We start from the raw sequence: 18,059 nt of genomic DNA on the forward strand, positions 1-18,059 counted from the left end.
CTCCATCCCATTCAAAGCAGATCTTCCCAACAGGCAATTTTCAGAAGCAGCAAATTCCAATGCAATGTCACTACATAAATTTCTAGCAAATCAATCCAAATTGAGTTACCTTATCATATAGCACATATAAACCCTATGCTTAATATTGCACACCTATTTCTGTTTGATTTACTAAATTATGAAGCTTTTCTAAATCTCTTAAAGGTAGTTTTTCTACTAGTGCATAACTGCTTAATTAGGACGTGTACAAAACATGATTACACCGTCTAACACTACAATATCGCTTAGGGGACTATCTCCGTTCAGGCATTCTGCTTTATTCTGTACTTAATCTCTATTAAGATGTCTGTATGAAAACAGATAGGTATGCTGCTTTTTATAAACACCATAAATCATAAAGTCATTGCTTTGTTAGTCACTAAAGTCCAAAAGCAGACCAAACAGAAGCTGCTTGGGCCCCAAAGGCTACTGTTTCTCATATTTAGTCTGACAAAACCCCTTGCCTCTTCATGGGTATCAAGGACACCCAGTCCAGGCTACTTAGCCAGGTAACCAGAGTTCAGGCCACGGCTGCCATAGGATCCCACGGTAATCGCCTCTGCATGCAATTCCCAAAGCACTTCAACTTCCCCCAGAAAGCAGTTGCCCAAACCAAGAGTGCATCCCTTCCGCTCAAGACCCCGTTACAAACCTCATCAAGGGGTAAATGGAGGCTCCGTATAGCGCCCCTTTCTGAAGAAACCTGCCAACACCTATCAAGTTCACCCTTCCACTCTGGGTTCCCATGGAAGTGCCAGCTCTTCAGCTGGAGGGGTGGTCATGCCCTGCCCTGCTTTGGACTTCAGATCTGCACTCTCCTCTAGAATCTGAACACACTGCTGTCTTCAGACAGCCTGGCAGGGGAGAAGAACCAGTCTGGATCTTGCTCCATCCTTCATGAACCAGGAGCCCATCCATATGGCTCTGCCAATTCCTCAAGTGGGAAATAACACCAGTGCATTGTGGTCTCACAGTAGGGTTATTACTAAAAACAAAACAAGCCAATGTATGACAAAGAACTTCTATAAACAGAAAGAAAGGTGAGCTACTGGCTGAGAGTGGGCTTTCACCTTTGCTATAGAACCTTCCTTTCCAGACCACAGTGTGTCCCCACGTATGTTTAGAGTGTTGGCATCACAATAAAAAAAATTACTGGCTCCAGAAGGGCCTCGGCTGAGCCCCCAAAGGTGGACTTCATCTGCCCTTAGTGCCGACACCAGAAGTGGAAAACTCCGTGTACCTATCTGACTTGAGACTCTAAGTTTTTTTATAGTGCACCTCACTAAGTGGTTCAGATTTTTCGAAAATATAATTTGTAAAACCCATTTCTTTCCTAGCCGGTGTGCTGGGTCAGTCCACCCTGCCTCATCAACAAACATGCTGACTGGCTAGGAGACACAGTTAAATGTCAAGTGCATCTGCATATGGAACCCGCTCCAGGTGTAAGACATCCAGGAAACGCCTCTGGGAACGTGTGGGGAGGTTTGTGGGGGTGAGGATCCCTCCTACACCAAATTAGGAGTAGGGCAGACACATGTATTTCAATTGTCAAATCTATTCATTTATGGGGGGAGCGTTATTCAAGTTCTTTGAAATTTTCTTTCAACCACTTTGCATGCCAAGTGTTGGATCACGAGGGCCCAGGGCGTGGGCTGTGTGGGGGGAGGTTCATCTTTAAAGGTGGTCTGGGTGGGTCCTAAGGGCTGCACTAGGGCAGCCTGGGGGCGCTTGCTAAAATGCAGACGTTAGGGGGTCTCTTACCAGGACAGGAGGTCTCCTGGCTAGGACGCCCCAGGGATGCCCCTGCAATGAGGACCCAGGCACAGGTCCTCCCTGGGGACTGTGAGTCACTCATGCGAAAACCACCAAGCCCACAACCAGCCTGTTAGCGCGCGAGCTCGGACTGAGAAGGGCTGGGCCAGGAGTGGGCTGGAACTCCTCTGCTCCCCGCTGAGGGCCCTCCCCAAGCTCCCCAATCTCTAATTCCAACTGTACAGCCGAGGATTCTGAACGCCTGCTCGAGGCTCTAGAAGGAGGTAGAACTGGAACATCGTGTGCAGCTCAAACAAGACAGAGGTGAAGGGGATGAGTCGTTCAAGTGCGTGAACACCACCACAGGACTGGGTCGCCCTTACTCCTACCACTATCACCACCCCAATAACAGCACCGGTGTAACAACTGGCCACTGTGGGCACGGGCACCGCTCAGGTACATCGGCATCTGAGCTACTGCACACTCCATGATTTGCAGCTGTGAAAACATGGCCTTCTGGCCCCAACCCAGGGCCTGCGGAGATGCCCTGGCATTCCGGAACTGCTGTTTCCCAAGGGCACTTTCAAGGACCATCTTGCATGCTCAATGCTGAGACTGAAATGAATCCAAATAAACTACTGGTCCATGCAATGACCAATGACCAATGTCACAACGACTGCGACAAGAACTGTCCAACAGACACCGACCGACATATGCCCTCTCTCGCCAAGTCCCACTCGCCCACCCTTACTACTCACACTTGGAGTCCGCCATGCAGCATGGCACAGCAACACTGCCCAGGAGAGAGCATCTCACATTAGTGGCACTGCCTGAAATCCCAACTACTCAGGAGGCTGAAGCAGGAGAATCACCAGTTTGAGGCAACTTAGTGAGATCCTCTCTCAAAATTAAAAGTAAAGAGGGCCCTGGATTCAATCCCCAGCGCCTCTGAGCAAGACTCTGAGTCCTTCCATCCTGCCTGTGGCCCTCTGTGGGTGCTCCATCAGCATCTGTGAGTGAATGGGTACCCTGGGAGTAGATGACGAATTACCACTCGGTCGTCAGGGCCAGGGTCAGGAAAGGGCTCACACACCCACAGCAAATCTGCCACCCAGCTGGACCTGGGCCAGTTACCAAAGCTGCTCCTGGCTGCACAAGCAACCACCACGTGCCAGGCAGACATCTCTACCAAGACTCTAGGAGGCCATCGACCCCCCTGACCGTGGTGCAGACCCTCCTACTGCCTGGAGGCCTGGAGGAATTAAAGACAAATGCATGAAGGGAAGAGGCAGGCAGAGTCCCCCAGCCTCTGCAAATGTGGCCAGGCTTCTGCGTTGCCCTGGGGCTCATGGCTCATGAGGCCCAGAGGCGCTTCTCAGCAGGCTCCACCTGTGGAGGGCAGGCGGCGCACATCACGCCCCCATCCTGGCTGTCCATCAGGCAAAACGGTCCATTTTTTTCTTCCTTCTCTGGGAAGGGAAAATAGGTCTCAAATAGAAAAGTAAATATTTTACTGGGCATTTCTTGGAATGAGCTAATACAGAGTAACATTCCACAGACTAAAAACAACCTTCTGAGTGGTCTGCGGTTCATCACTGTGGCCCCAGGAATCAATAAGATAGCTGCTCCCCACCGGAAGCCAGTGCCCCCGCCCACTGCCCTTCCCTACCCTGGGGTGCACTGCACATTCCACGGTTTTTTTAGTTGCTGTTTGTTCTTTACGGTGCCAGGAACCCAGATCTCCCATCTCCACATACTTCGCACTGTGACCCCCTCCAAAAGAGCAGGTCCCCTGGCCCCTAAGAGTCTTCAGTCCTTCATTGCAAAGGATAAAAATACCCTGCACTGCAGGTCTGCCCCTCAGGACAGGAAGAGGCCACCCCGACTCGCCCTGTGCTACCCATCCAGGCCCAGGGAGCCTCCCTGGTGCCTGCAAGACCCAAGGGGAGCCCCTTTGCTGCCTGGATTGGGTTCCTGGACGTCCACCCAGTGTGGGAGGCACACTGCAGGCATCCTCAAAGCAAGGGTGGCTGGTTTGCTTTTTATTTTATTGTGTTTTAATATGTTTACCAAACATCCACAAGGCATTGGCCTTTCTAAGCACTGTACAAACACTCCCCTGGGAAAGCCTTATAGCACACCCTCCTTCTACCCTCATTTGACAGACTCTGAGACCAAAGCCCTTTGCAAGAGTTCAGTAAATGTTAAATGCAGGAAAGGAGTGAAGCGTTTTCCATCCCTTCTTTGACAATTTCTAGAAGGGTCTGTCCTATGGGTATCTTCTTCCCTCTATAAGGTCAGGAGGACAACACTATCTCTCCCACAACCCAACCTTAGTCTTCCAAAGGAATACATTCAAGACCTTCTAGTAGGACCTATCCCTTACCTCCACAGGGAGTACACTGTCCAGTGGTCCCCAGTGGTCTGCTACAGCCCCAGAGCAAGTCTCGTGGATCAGAACCACAGCACTACTGTGCCAAGTCATCATTAGGTTGCAAAGCTCCCAGTTAAGGACACAATCAAAAAGTGGCCCACACACCTTCCTGTTAGTGAAAAAGAATCAGCGTTCAGCTGCAAACCTGACCCTGTTCTGAAAGGTGACAAGAGTTAAGAAAACTTCTTTCAAAGCTTCCTTTGGGGCACAGATTAGCCGCTCTGAGGGCTAAAGATGTAACATAGGAACTTGCTCTAAGCTCACAGGCTGGCGAGGATGTTTGGGCAGAAGTAACAGAACAACAGCCACGACCCTCTTCCCCTGTGACCCTCTTCCCCTGTCTCGACGGACACAACAGACAACCAAGAAGCTTGCAATTACACAAAGAAAACCCAAGTCATTTTGTGGTGCTTGCTTTGTCCGCTGCTTGGAGCACGTGACCAGCTGTGGAAGAATGACCCACTACTGAAGCTCTCCTTAAACACCCAGGAAGGTGGCATTGCACAGAGAACTCAAACGGTAATTCTGAAATGTTCTGGCTTGTCAGCCAAAGTCACTTTTCTAATCCTAGACTTAGTTGCAAAATAAGAAACAATGTGTCCATGGCAGAGGAGGCGCCGGGTCTCCAGTGAAAGCAGCAAGCACTGTGGAAGCCCAAGAATCAAACGATTCTGCACTGATGCCACCACGTGCCCAGGAAGTGATGGTGCCTGTGTTGGGCACATCCCCTGTGCCTGTCCTGTGTTTTGATGGAGGAAACTGGGGATGCCAAGCTCAGCGGCTTTTCTGAAGCAAGACTGGGGCACATACCTCTGGTGCCCCAGACCCCCCTGAGCACAGTTCTGAGGCCGCACACACCTGGCTCCTTTAGCAAGCTGCATGCAGTGGTTGGTCTGCCAAGGCTGGGAAAACTTTGGGTGCCATCTGAGCATTCAGATCTCAGCTGCCTGTAAGAGCCAGTCACTGCGCCTGGGTCCCCCTCCAGGCACACCAGCCGGAGGAGTGGCCCCATCCTCAAGTCTGTGGGGATGAAGCCGCCCGCCCGGAGCTGATCTGGCCCCGCACACCACCCTTCCGTGTGGAGGAAAGTGGAATGGAGACCCGTTTGAAAACTGCAGGGGACTTAAAATAGACAGAATATAATCATTACCAAAGCTGGAGCCAGGCCAGGACACCGGGGCTAACATGACTAATTGGTCAAGAGACACCTCCCCCGCAAGCTTCCCTCCCTTGACCTGAAACAGGGCGGGCCTCACTGGGACCCCCAGCTCACTGGGTCCCCTGCCGAGCAGCACTTTCCCGGGCACACGCATGTTCACAAGCCCACACGTGTTCTCGAAAGGAAGAGGAGGGCTGTGGAGCAGGAAGATAATCTTATAATTAGAGGAAAGCCTGTTTTTCAGGAAAATCTCCACTGCACGGGGACCTCAGCTCCAGGGGAAGCCAAGGTCAAGAGCTCCTGCGCCACCTGACCAGAGCCTTTCAGGCCAGTTAACCACATAGGCTGGGCTCTGGATCCTGGACACACCCAACCTTGAGCCGTTCAGTCAATCTGATAACCTCTTTAAAAAGAAGGCAGTCCCTTCTGTTCTGGGGAATTCATTCAAATTCCTCTCTAAGGTTCAGGACACAAACTCAGGAGCAACCAAAAGGAAGTTACCCCCTCAGACAAGTTTCTCCCTGGTTTTTACAGGAGTGGTGCAGACAGAACACCCCGATGGGAGAAATCCTACCCAGACTCCCCCCATTTCTTCCCCTAAATTTCCCCATGAATGCAGAAACCAGATCCTATTTTAAGATGTGCACAATGGATCCAGCTGAAAGTGAGAAGCAGCCAGGGTGGGGGTAGGGTTCATCCCATTCTAGAACATCCCTCTCTTCAGGGAGGGGCATCCCAGGAAGGGGGGCTCACTTTGAGAGGACATCACCCCAGCCCAGACCTCAAACACAGAAATTTGAGTCTGACCTACTGAAAAGGATACCTGACCACTAAGTCCAGGATGACTCAAAGTCCTGTGAAAACTACCTACATAACCCCAGGCTGCGTGCATGCATATATGTATGTGTGTGTGTGTGTTGGGGGAGGGAGGTGGGGTACTGCATCCAGCGCAACCAGATGGAGGGCAAGGGAGAAGTCTAATCTCCGAGCCAAAACATCCCCAAGTCTCAGTTAAAAAGCAAAAAGAAGCCTCAAAGACAGGAAAAACCAGAGCCAGACAGGAATATAACTTTTAACTAGCTCTCTCCTGACTCCCTTACATACCTAATCTCTTGACCCTCAGGTCTCTTCATTGGTAAAGTAGTGACTATCACTCTTACCTCCAGGAGATGAGAATGTGGCTGAGGCAATAGCACTGAGCCCACCCTGGGGGCCATCTGTAGCTGGGGGTCTTGACTGGCCAGACAGCAAGAATCCAGAGAATTCTCCCTACACACCAGTGGGGACTCTGCCTACCACGCCTGCTGGAGGGTTCCCACCACAAGCCTTGATGTTCTGGACACTCATCCCCAAAGTACAGTGATTCTAAAACTGGCCTGGAAACAATCTAGAAAGCCCTCCTTGACATTAGACTCGGACACTCCAACAGACAGACCTAATCAGAAAACAAATGAAAACTAGCTGGGCTTGTAGCTCCATGTGCTCTGGAAAACAAGCAACTTCTGAGATGAGAACTTGAATCCTGCGGAAACTGCCCAGCTGGAGCTCAACCCAGCCCTCCCCTGAGCTCCCCACCGCTTGGATCTCAAGTGGGTGAGGGAGGCAAGGAGCACGGAGGGGGAGGTTCCAGCACCCACAGTTCTCCCACCAGAGTCTTGCCAACTCTCCCACCCTCTTGCAACAGCCTCATCAAATTCCAGCTCAGCCACTTTCAGTGGGGTGGGCGCTCCGCGGTCACCTGAAAGTGCATCCCAATGTCTGACATCACCCCACCCCCCACGCTAGAACCTCAAATTCTACAGCACACACCATTATGTAGTGAGCTAGGAACGGATACCAGTTGAGTGCTCAATAGGTGCCTGCTACAATGTTACTTTAGCAAAAGTTGGTGCATTTATTTAAATGCCTGCAGGGAACCTGGGTCACCAAATAGAGTCTGCAAAGGACAGAAAGGCAAACAAATTCCTCCTCCAAGGAGATCCTGGAAATATGAAAACGCCTACATTGTGCAGGACCCACCACTTAGTCGCAGAGTCCCCAGGCCCAAAAACTGGAGAAGACGCGCAGAGTAGCCGTACAGCTTCCTGAAAACTGGAGTTCCCCGCACCAATGGCGCTATTGGTAGCACGAGTAAAATATTCAGATTCGAAATTGCTACCCGAGAACTGCGACCCCAGACGCTGCCCAGACGACGGGATCCAAGCCCACCAGGTCTTAAGGATGCAGCTGTTTACCGTTTGCTTGCGCCTCGGTAACGATCGCGCAGTCAATCAACGAACCTCCGCAATAGTCCACTAGAGGCGCCAGGGACACCATCACTACAAGTCTGGGGCATCGATGGCCGCGATCACTGTCAGCGGGGATGGCCCCAGCAGGGTTCTGCCAGGTACCTGGCTCTGCTAAGCCTCGGCCGAGGGTCTGGGGGGCCCACTTCGGCGCCCCGCAGCGTCAATCCCAGGGGTGCCCGCTGGTGAGGGCGGCTGGAGTCCGACCCCCACCGCCCAGGGTCCAGGCCCTGCACAAAGGCCTGCGGGAGGCAGGAGGAAGTGACCGCAGGGGCAGGGACCATTTCCACCAGCTCTCAATGACTTCCCCGCGGCGGGATGCGGTTCCGATTTACACGTGAAAAGGCGACGGCAGCGGAGGGGCGCTTCCGGGGGTGTCAGGTACCGCGGCCCGCGGAGGGGGAAGGGGAAGTCCCGCCAGGTACCGGGGCCTGCGCGGGCGGGGCTTCCAGCTGCTCCTGCCCGGAAGGGCTGGCGGAGCCGCCAGGTGCGCGCGCCCCAGGGGCGTTTCGCCTGCCGCGCGGTGTCCCGGAACCCTGGCACCCGGGATGGCCCGACGCCGGAGCCCGTGCGCTCAGCAGGTCGGAGCAACCCGGCGCTCCAGGCGCAGCCCGGGAACCGCGGCCGGACTCCGCCCCCTCCAAGCGCGGCGCGGCCAGGTGTGCGTGGCCTTGGCCGAGGCCCATTCGCCCCCACCGCCCCACGTCGGAAGGTCGCGCGGGACAGGCGACGTCGCTGGGGAGCCAGTGTGGGCGGGACCCAGGGGTTCCCAGCTGCGCCACAGAAACAGGAGGAAGCCAGCCTCTCCAGGGCTAGCAGGAGGCCGACCGGTTTTCTTCCCCAGTTACCCGGCTCGCAGGGACGTCGTGAAGACCAAGGGCCGAGAATGTTTCTAAGACCAAAAACATCCCAGATCTTACTTGTGGGCACTTACAGGTGCACACTGAAGTCTGTCCAGTAAAAGACACTATCCATTGCCCCCCATAATCTGAAAGCCGCGGGGACACCAAGGACATAGACAGGGGACGCCATTTCAGCCTGATGGGCACTGGGGGCCGCCAGTCCCAAGGGCGGATGAGCCACACAGGTCAAGACCTCTCAACGGCTGGAGAAAGCAAGGGGGAAACTTTTAAAGTTACTGTCGCTGCACTAAGAAGAAAACGTGGCGCGTCCTCCTAACAGCTCATTAGGCAGCTGCCCCCAAGCTTGGGCCTCCAACCGGGTCTCTGGTGTTTGGAAAGCCTTGGTCCACACAGAACCCCGGCGGTCAGCCAAGTTTTCCAGGCTGGAAGGAGCCCACGCAGCCTGGCAGCTCCACCAGCTAGGCCTCCCTGTGTCACCGCCACTGTTCCAGCCCTCCCCACCCTGGCTAAGCTGGGGGAACAGGGGCCAGGGGTCTCTCCAGGTTGAACACTCGCAGTTCTCTCAGTCGTTCCCGGAACGTGGGTTAAGAGCCTGCCTGATGCTTGCCGCGGGCGTTCACTGCAACAGTGCAGGACCTCAGGACCAAATGACTGCGTAGGCACTGCCCCCACCCTTCCTCTAGCCCACTTGGGCCTCAACAAGAGGATAAGCAGTTTGCACTTCCACACAGACCACGCTGAGATCCTCCATCAGCAAAAGAATACAGCCACAGCTAGAGTTCATTTAAAAGGCGCACAAACCCTTTCTGAGCCTCTCACCCCCTCCCACAAAGAACTACACCTGTTTGGCTCCCTCTAGCCTTCTCCCCTCCCACCCCCACTTCACCGGGGCCCTACACACACCTGGAGCAGGTATAATGCCTTCACTTCCTGGTTTGATTCTGGCCACTTACACCTATAAAACAACTCTCTGGCTAGCCTCAACACTTAGGTGAGATTTTAAAACTGCCATAATGGGAAAAAAAAAAAAACCATTACGCCAGAAAAGCTGACCTCTGATTTAGGTCTATGGTTCCTTCCAGAGGAACTTCCTGGGTTTCCGTGACTCCAAGAGTGAAGTTTTTGTTTGTCATGGGCAGCAGTCTGCTGAAGGCCACATTTCAGGCATGGTTGGTGCACAGCTACGATTAGGTGCCTGGCACTGTGGAAAGACCCTCCCAACCCGTGCCCATCTATGTCACCATTAGTCACCATTTCCCATCTGAGGGTCTTAAGAGTTCTTTTCAGTCATAATTAAGGGTTTGTCTCAATGCAAGGAGCACCTTTCTGCTGACCAGAGGACTGATTTTGAATGGAGTAGAAATGAACGACATAAAGGAAGACGGTTTCTTTCTGCATTTTACAAGGGGAAGGGTCTTTAGGACCACAATGGTTGAAAAGCACTGCCCTCCCAGTCCCCCCAGAGGCCAACAGAGCCCAAAGACTGACCACCAGCTCAGAAAACAGCAGCTATTCAGGGTTAACATCCTCTGAACACCAACTGACCTTTGGGTAATATTACACAGGACACAAGTCGCAATCCCCCACAAAACCCAAATCACAACTTGCCCCAGTAATAAAAACCCAACTGTTTTATCACAGTTTCTTTGTGGATACTGAGCCCATTCTAGGCAATCATCTGTTGAATTTAAGTTAGGTAAACAGCTCAAGCAGATCATTTCTAAAACATTCACCAAAGGACTGTTAGAAAGGACGACGCACAGGCACTAGGCTAGATACTATGGAAACTGCCACTGGTCCCCACAATTCTAAGCAAGTGTACATTGCTAAACAGCAGAACTGGGGATGGTCTCAACAATGATCAACTATCTACGGTGATCTCGCTTGGGATGGGGGATAAAGAGCAAGGTGGGCATGCATGTCATGGGGCCACCATTGGCTCCTGTTGGCCCTATGTTCTAGGGTGGAAGTGGGAGGACTCTGAGTGGAGAAGGGAGACAAAAGAGTTTTAGAAAGGGCAGCAGGTGGGCAGCAGGACCCATCGAACGAGGATTTAGGGGCGCTTTCCCTGACACTGCAAACAGCACTATTTAAAGTGAGAGAAATAAAAATCAACACACCTTGTTCCTGGGACACCAGATGCCTCAGTTTCAGGTGCTGAGTATTATTTCTTAATTCAAATTCCAAGGGGAAAAAAACTTTGATTTTTTTTCACACTGTCCTGGAAGAACTGTACTATTTGCTTTTGGAATCTTTCCTCAAAAAACAAACAAAAAGCCAAACAAACAAACAAACAACAACAACAAACCAGATTACTGAAAAGAGAAAGCACACATTCCCTAGCAGTCCAGAAAGACCACCTTCTAAGAAAAACTCTGGAAGGGAGGCAGGCCAAATTTCCATGCCCAGCAAAAGCAGATGAATGCCAGGCTGGTTCCCACCCCGCCTGCAGCTCCCGGGGCTCCGTCCTCCAGCAGTTAGAATGGAGGCGAAACTGCCCCTTGGCTCCCATTATCAACATTCCACACAAACAATGGCCGGTTCGCTCTCCATTGTGCATTCTGTATTCATTTGTGAATCCCCCTTTTTTACACAATGTGCAAAGCCCTTCTTTTCACAGGGGAAGTTCTGAATGCCCAAGTGCAGCCATAATTTAGGCCTTAAACATTAATAATGACAGCTAAAAGCAAACTCTGGATCATGCCTCAAAACTAATTTCATTAATTTGCCAATATCTTTAGAAACCACACGGATGGCTTTGGGGTACTTTGTTCGATCACAATCAAAAGAACTACTGAATACCTTAAGAGTGTTTCCGAAGTTTTGAGCAATTATTAAATATAATAATTCCCAAACCTGGAGATAGGGAAATCCTTTGAGAAGTCTTTGACACACAGTCTACCAAACCCAGACTTGAATAAAAATTAACTTCAAAAGATGGGCATGGGGAGAAGCCTTGCATGTTCCTCTTTTTTTCCAGGGGTGCTGTAACTTTAATTTGCAGCCCCGAAAATTAGGACAGGCTTACCAGCTGTACAGGGGAAAACTGATACCTGCCCGGGCAGGGCAGCCATCCCGGCGCTGAAGTGCGTACTAAAACTTTTCAGCAGGCCATGTCTTCACAAGTGTTCCTGAGTTAGCAATTCACGGGAAGATTCTTGGGGAACAAGATACCCCGATATTTCACCAAAGAGCGTCACTTCTGTTAAGTACAAGGACTTCTTTGTAAAGGATCAAACTGTGCTCCCATTTTTTAATTACTACAAAAATGTGTTCCACGCTTGGTAATGGAATGATCACCCAGACTTAGAAATATTACCTGAGTTGTGCCCTGCCCAACAGATAAATTTCCCTTCTCAACCATGTGCTGCATGAATACCTATTTGTGGCCAGTATCAGGGACCCGGGACACTTGGCTGCTGCTTTTCACTGATGGAAAGACTATTAACAGAGGGACCCAGGTTGCACTCTCATACATTATAATGACAGCCTCTCTATATTGAAATGACAGTGGTAAAAAATGACAACTGGGGCCACCATTCTACTGCTGCTGTAAACTCTTTAAAATTTTTCCATTTAGGGAAAGCATTAGGTGCAAAGGGTATAACTTTGCCTTCAAAAATGATTCATGATGTTAGTGATCTGTTGGCAAATGGCATTCCTGCGCTGGATCTCGGCGGGGCCCCTCCCTGAGAACTGTCCTTTTCTGTGTCCTTTTCTTTTTTAATAAGTGAATCTCAAGAATTTCAAATGCCACAAGCCACCCTGAGTTCCCTTTCTTTTAGTAGGTTAACAGTTCCCAGCAATCTCATTCTTAAATCCAGTCCCCTGCTCCTTCAGTCCACTCACCAGCTACTACACAGGAGAGCTTGCAGGTTGGCTTTGCAGTTTTGGGTGTTGTTGCTATTTGTTTCTCTTTATTCTCTCTTTAAAACACTTTCCAGTCTTAGGAATAACATTTGTTTGGAGTTTTTAAAGTCAAGAGTGAAGTTATTGATTATTCCCTGAAAAGGCAACTGATGAACTAGTTAATAATTATTCAGCTAGCAAGTGTTACTGTTTCGTCTTGTGTACAGGGTCAGATTAAGATGAACAATGCCAGGGAAAGCAAACTCAACTCAGTGGGACAGGAACAGGTGTGCCCAGTCTTAAAAGGCCAAAATATGTCCCCAGTGTGTTTTTACAATGGCAGTTAGTGTTTGCTTTTAAGTAGCCAAACTTTTTACTTTCTTAACTTTAAAAAGACATACTTCGCAAATATTTCTTCACAAGTCAATGACTAAATAGCACACATAAACTGCTTCAACCCCTGCCTAGCAAGGAAATGCATTTTGGGGACAAAGAGATTATTATTATTTTTTTTAAATCACAGCTAAGTTACCCTGCCCATCCCCCACGACAGCACCCATTGAAGGGTCAGTTTCAAAGATCCCAAATGAAATCGTAAATAACTCAGAGGGCGAGCTCAGTCTGCAGAACACACCACCTTCCTCCACTCTGCCTTATTAAGGTGCCATTAGAAAGGGGGGAGGGCACAACATACCCCAAGTTAAGTTATCTTCCCAAGCAGGAAAAGAAACCAAAAAGCACCTCACAGGTTCAAAACAAGCGCCAAACCCCTAATTCCCTCTAATCACTGCTTTCCACAGGGACAGAACTGGGGTCCCCTACCCTTGGGGCACAGAAAACCAATCAGCGCCATAAATCCCTTTGCCTTAGACCCTCTGGGGCAGGGTGGGGGAGGGGTGACCCAACATCAACACTTACACTAAACCCTTCAGTGCTCTACAGAAATATGCTGGCTTATTTCCTTTGTTTGGTCATGTTATACTTGATCAAGTGTGAACGATTAAACTGGTTTCATTAAAGGCAAGTGCATTCACGGTGAACATCCAACTTCGATGGCAACTGTAAGCATATTTTGCAGGAGGAAGGGCCTCCTTGCATGAAACCTAGCATCTCATTAACTTTTCTTTGGGGGGCAATAAAAAGGGCACTGGGGGTTTTTCCAGGAGAGTGTCAGAGCCAGACAAAAGGATATTCAGTGTTTCAACTTTAAGATACAGTCCCTGCTACTTAGAAAATAGAAAGAAACATTGTTTCGATATTAAAGCTACTGACTGAAAATGTTGAATTAGCATTTTAAATATTACTTTGTAATTGCAGTAAGAAGTACTCTTTGAAATCAAGTGATTATAAACACAAGATCCTTTAAAGTCCCATTACTTCGAAATGTAAAAGACTTTATTTATTAAAGATTTCAAAACAGAATTCTCCGAAGTGGATGAAAACTAGTTTTACTTTGAGAACCGAGGCAGCACACCAATCCAAGGGGGCGAATACTGGGTACTTTAAAACTGTCCTTGAACCCCAGCACGGAGTAGAGGAAGAATATTTTCTTTGAGAGTGGTTCGATAGTAGATGTATTTCGTCAAAGTTAGAAGGCAGAAAGAAATCACTTTGTAAAGTTCCCTCAAATATAACGTTCCCTCAAATATAACGTCCCATCAAAATTATCCATATCAGATAAAAATATACCAGTCTCTAGAATATCCAACAGAATTGCAAATAAGGCATTTAGCATTTTAAATTCCCAATGCATATTTATAGAATTCTCTTGTCTACCCTTCAAGCCACTCGCATCTGACTCTCTAAGAACTTAACCCGATCTCTAATCTTTAAAGAAAAAAGGGGGAAACATACAGAAAGATCTGTTTACCCCGCGTAGGGAAAGGGAGCCCGGCGTGGCGACGTAGGCCATTGCCAGCAGCCTCCACCACGAGCGCGCAGGCAAGCGGAAATTTCTACGAAAAAAAATTCCTCTTCTCCCTTATAGAATCCTAAACGTGGGGTCCCCTGGAGCCAACTGCTGTTTGGGCCGCCTCCGGAAAAGTACGGGGGTGGGAGGGATAACCACAAACATTCGCGCGCGCACGCACTCCGGGTCCGCGACCATCGTCGCCGGCGGAAAGCAAGCCACCGGAGGGAGTGTGCGCGCGCGAGTGTCTCGGCGCGGCCCGCGGTGACCGCGCTGAGCTCTTGGGCCCGCGGCCTTCGAGCCCCAGGGCGCAGCGTGGGCTGCGGGCGACCCGCCACGCCGCTGGGCCTCCGGTTGGAGAAAGGCCTGGGCGCGCCCGGGCTCCGGCGCTTCTCTGCCCAACTCGCCCCGGGCACTGGGGAAAGAGCCATGGAGAGAAAGAAAGGCGCTTCCCCTCGGCCGCGCGGGGCCGTCCGGCGCCGCGGAGGACGAGGAAAAGGAGGCGACCGCCGCGGCCCGGCTGTCCCTGCGCGGCGCTGAGTCCCCGCCGCCCAGGGCGCGCCCCAGTCGGCCCCTCCTGCGAAACTTTTTCTTTTTGATTCGCCCCACCCGAAAAGTGCGGCCCGGGCGGGGGAGGTGAGAGGCGGGCGGGCCGGGCTCCCGGCGGCGGGTGGCGAGGAGGAAGTGGTGCCCGCGGGAGCGCGGCCGGGCAGAGGAAATGCCCAGCCCGCCCGGCCCCCGCCCGCGCCCGGCCCGCCCAGGCCCCCCGCCCGGCCGCGACTTTGGCGGGCCGAGCCCCGCGCGGCAGTGGCGGCTGCTGCTGCGGCGGCGGCAGATGTGGCCCGGCTGCCCGGAGGAGCCAACAATGCCGGGCTGGCAAAACAAAAGGGTTCCACTTCGTCTCCTTCCCGGTCTTTCACTTGCGCTCTCTGGGCGCCGCGCGGGATCCCCGGCCGGCAGGGGCCGCGCCCCCAGGGGCCTGAGTCGCGCGCGCCCCGACTTCCCCGCAGACCCCCACCTTCCTGCCCCCCCACTCGCCTCGCAGGCGCAAGGCCCGCCGCACCCCGGCGTGCTCGGACTCCTGGTCCCCAGGGATCCGGCCGTATTGTCCCCGCGGCGCGCCGCGCGCTCCGCCCGGGTCGCCAGCGGCCCCCGCACGCGCACCCACCGGGCTCGGGGGGCAGGAGCCGGGGGTGCCTAGGAAACCGTCGCCCAGACGCCGCCGCCGATGCTGCCCTCCGGACGCCGCTGCGCTCCGGGTTTTTCTTTCCTTTTTTTTTTTTTTTTTTTTTTTTTTTTTCCAATCCTGATGGGAAGGAAGGTGACCGCCTACTTCGCATTCATCAACTCTCATCACAACAAAAATCCTGGCGCAAACGCGACCAGCGGGCGCAATCGGTGGCGGGGGGCGGCGGGCGGGGACCCGGGGCCGGCATCCACCCCCGGGCACCGAGGAGAAACACCGGGCCGGGGTCGCGGACCAAAGATGTCCTCGGATGCCGGCTCGGTGTCCTTCGCCCTCCTCCTCCTCCTCTTCCCGGAGTGGCGCAGTGAGGCGCGGGCACGGCGCCCCCAGCCCGCGGCTGCAGGTGAGGCGGGGGCGGCGGCGGCCCCAGCCCTCCCCTCCTCCCCCGGTCCTCCTTACCTCGTCCGGGGCCGCCGGCGTCCACCGCAAAGGGCGCCCACCCGGGAGGCGGCGGCGGCGGAGGCGCTCCCGCCCCTCCCACCCCACCCGGCGGCGGTGGCGGTGGCGGTGGCTGTGCTGCCCCCCCTCAGCGCGGCATGGCTCCCGGCTCCGTCCCTCGCTCCTCGGGCCGCCGCCGGCTCCTCCGGGCCGCTCCCGAGCCACCTTAAAATGACACACGCACACAGGGACACACACACAAAAACTTAATCTCTCCAGCTCCCCGCCCCTCCCCCTCCCGCCCTCCCCCTCCCTTCCCTTCCTCCTCCTCCCCTCGCCGCCGAGCCTCTTCCTACTTCCCCACCCACCCCACCCCCTTCCTCCGCCCACCCGGCTCCCGATCACCCCCACCCCTAGTCCGGGCTGCGCGCCCTCCCGCCAGCCCGCCCGCCGGGAGGGGCTGCACTGGGGGTCCCCTGCCCGCGCCCGCCCCGCGCCGCGCTCACCCCCAAGAGGATGCTGATTCCAACTTGGATCGGGGGAGGGAACGTCCTGGATGCCGAGCGCCTCCCGGCTATTTGCTCTTCTTTATTTGTTTTCTCCTCCGGGAAAGGAGGAGGAAAGCCGAGAGAAAAGGAAAGGGAAAGAAGCGGCTCCGACCGCGTCTCCCGGTGCCTGCCGGCTGCGCAAGAGCGAGGCGGGAGGCGAGGTGAGGGTCGCCGCTCTCTCGCTCCTCGCTCCTTTTTTTTTTTTTTTTTTTTTTTTTTGGGCAAAGGCGGGGTCTCTCTTTGCAAACCAATGACACAACCCCACATGGGCCGGTTTCGCCCCCTACAGATACTCCTCACTACAAATCGGCTCTCTCGGGGGATTAGTGGCTGCGCGAAAGTGCACACTGGCGCTGCGGGCGCTCCCCGGCCTGCCCGCCCCCCGCCAGCCTCTAGGGAGGCGCGGAGCCGCAGGAGCGGGGGCGGGGGTCCAGGGGCTGCGGCCTGGAGTCCGGGCTCCCCTCGCCCTCCTTCCTCCTCCACCCGTTCCACGTGGGGCCCCAGGCTGTCGGCCACGTGGGAGGACGCGAGTCCGGGCGGGCCTCGGCGCAGATCCCCCGGGTGGCCCGGACCTGTAGGGCCCCCTCCAGGCCCTCGGAGCCGACCTGCCCCTTTCCCCGCCCGGTGATTCCAACTTCCTCCTGGGCCCCGCGCCGGCGGTTTCTGCCTTCTCAGGCCCGCGGGGTCAGGCGCGGGCCGGCCACAGGGGGCACTTGCGCTCCCCAAATCCTGATTCCAGAGGCCGTGCCGGAGAGGCGGCGAAGGCTGTGGGTGCGCGGGGAGAGGGCCCCATGTGCTGGAACTTGCAACGGTGTGTTCTCTACAAGAAGCAAAACATTTTTACACACGAAAAAAAAAATGTTCCTTCCTGTTGCCTGGATCTCGCCGGAGCTATTTTTAAAGCCTTGCCTTGAATGGGATCCCGAGGCCTCACGGGACCGATGCGCGCTGCTTCCCGGGTCCAGGGATCGGGGTCCTGGGCTTGCGCGGCGCCCTTTCGATACCCCGAGCCCACACGGCCCTGACGTTCTGCGGTTGAAGTCTGGACACTAAATCGGGATCTGGGCCCAGCGGCGACACTCAGCCAGACGACACCTGGACTGGATTCCATGCCCGTGACCCGCGGCACTCGAACGCCGTCTCCGGAAGGGAACCAGCGGTGGGGGCTGGAGAGGCTCTTTTTCCTGCGCCCCAGGGCCCCCCACACTCTGATCTTAACCCCTGAGTTCTCAACGCGTTCTCCAAGAACCCCTGTGGGAGCTGACCAGAGCGCTTCGACTTGGTTTGTTTAAAACCCGTATTGAGATGTTAGGAACTGGATTGAGACGTTGAGCAGGAGGGGTCCCAGTCTGGCCTTTGAAGTCAGGGACGGCCATTCCTTGAACCGTGTGAAACGAGGCGCGTGGTTTGGCTTCCTCTGGACCTGAGGGGCCCCACGCCCAACCCGACCAAAGAAACTTGCAGCCAAGGCCGGGCGCGGGGGGCGGGGGGCGAGGGAGGCCACCCAACCGCGGAACCCTTTTCTGCCTCCAAAACAGCCCTGCTCCAGCCCTGCTCCTGAGAGCGTCCTGTGCCCCCTATGTGATGGGTAGCGTGG

At 53.8% G+C, this 18,059-nt stretch overlaps 1 protein-coding gene across 2 annotated transcripts in view; it reads right to left on the minus strand.

Moving 5' to 3' along the window:
- The window catches only part of Ctbp2 (C-terminal binding protein 2), a 142,661-nt gene extending 126,012 nt beyond the window's left edge, over nt 1-16,649 (minus strand). The window contains exons 1-2 of one of the 2 annotated variants that reach the window (XM_047554469.1): nt 16,421-16,649; nt 15,936-16,139 (exon numbers count right to left, since the gene is read on the minus strand). The gene's annotated coding sequence lies outside the window, so the exon portion shown is untranslated. Of the gene's footprint in view, nt 1-15,458; nt 15,541-15,935; nt 16,140-16,420 lie in introns of those variants that run through there. The other variant, XM_047554470.1, reaches the window with a different exon arrangement.
- Between the last annotated feature and the right edge of the window lie 1,410 nt (nt 16,650-18,059).

Source organism: Sciurus carolinensis, chromosome 5, assembly GCF_902686445.1.
Source record: "Sciurus carolinensis chromosome 5, mSciCar1.2, whole genome shotgun sequence".
In the NCBI taxonomy this organism is placed as follows: Eukaryota; Metazoa; Chordata; class Mammalia; order Rodentia; family Sciuridae; genus Sciurus; species Sciurus carolinensis.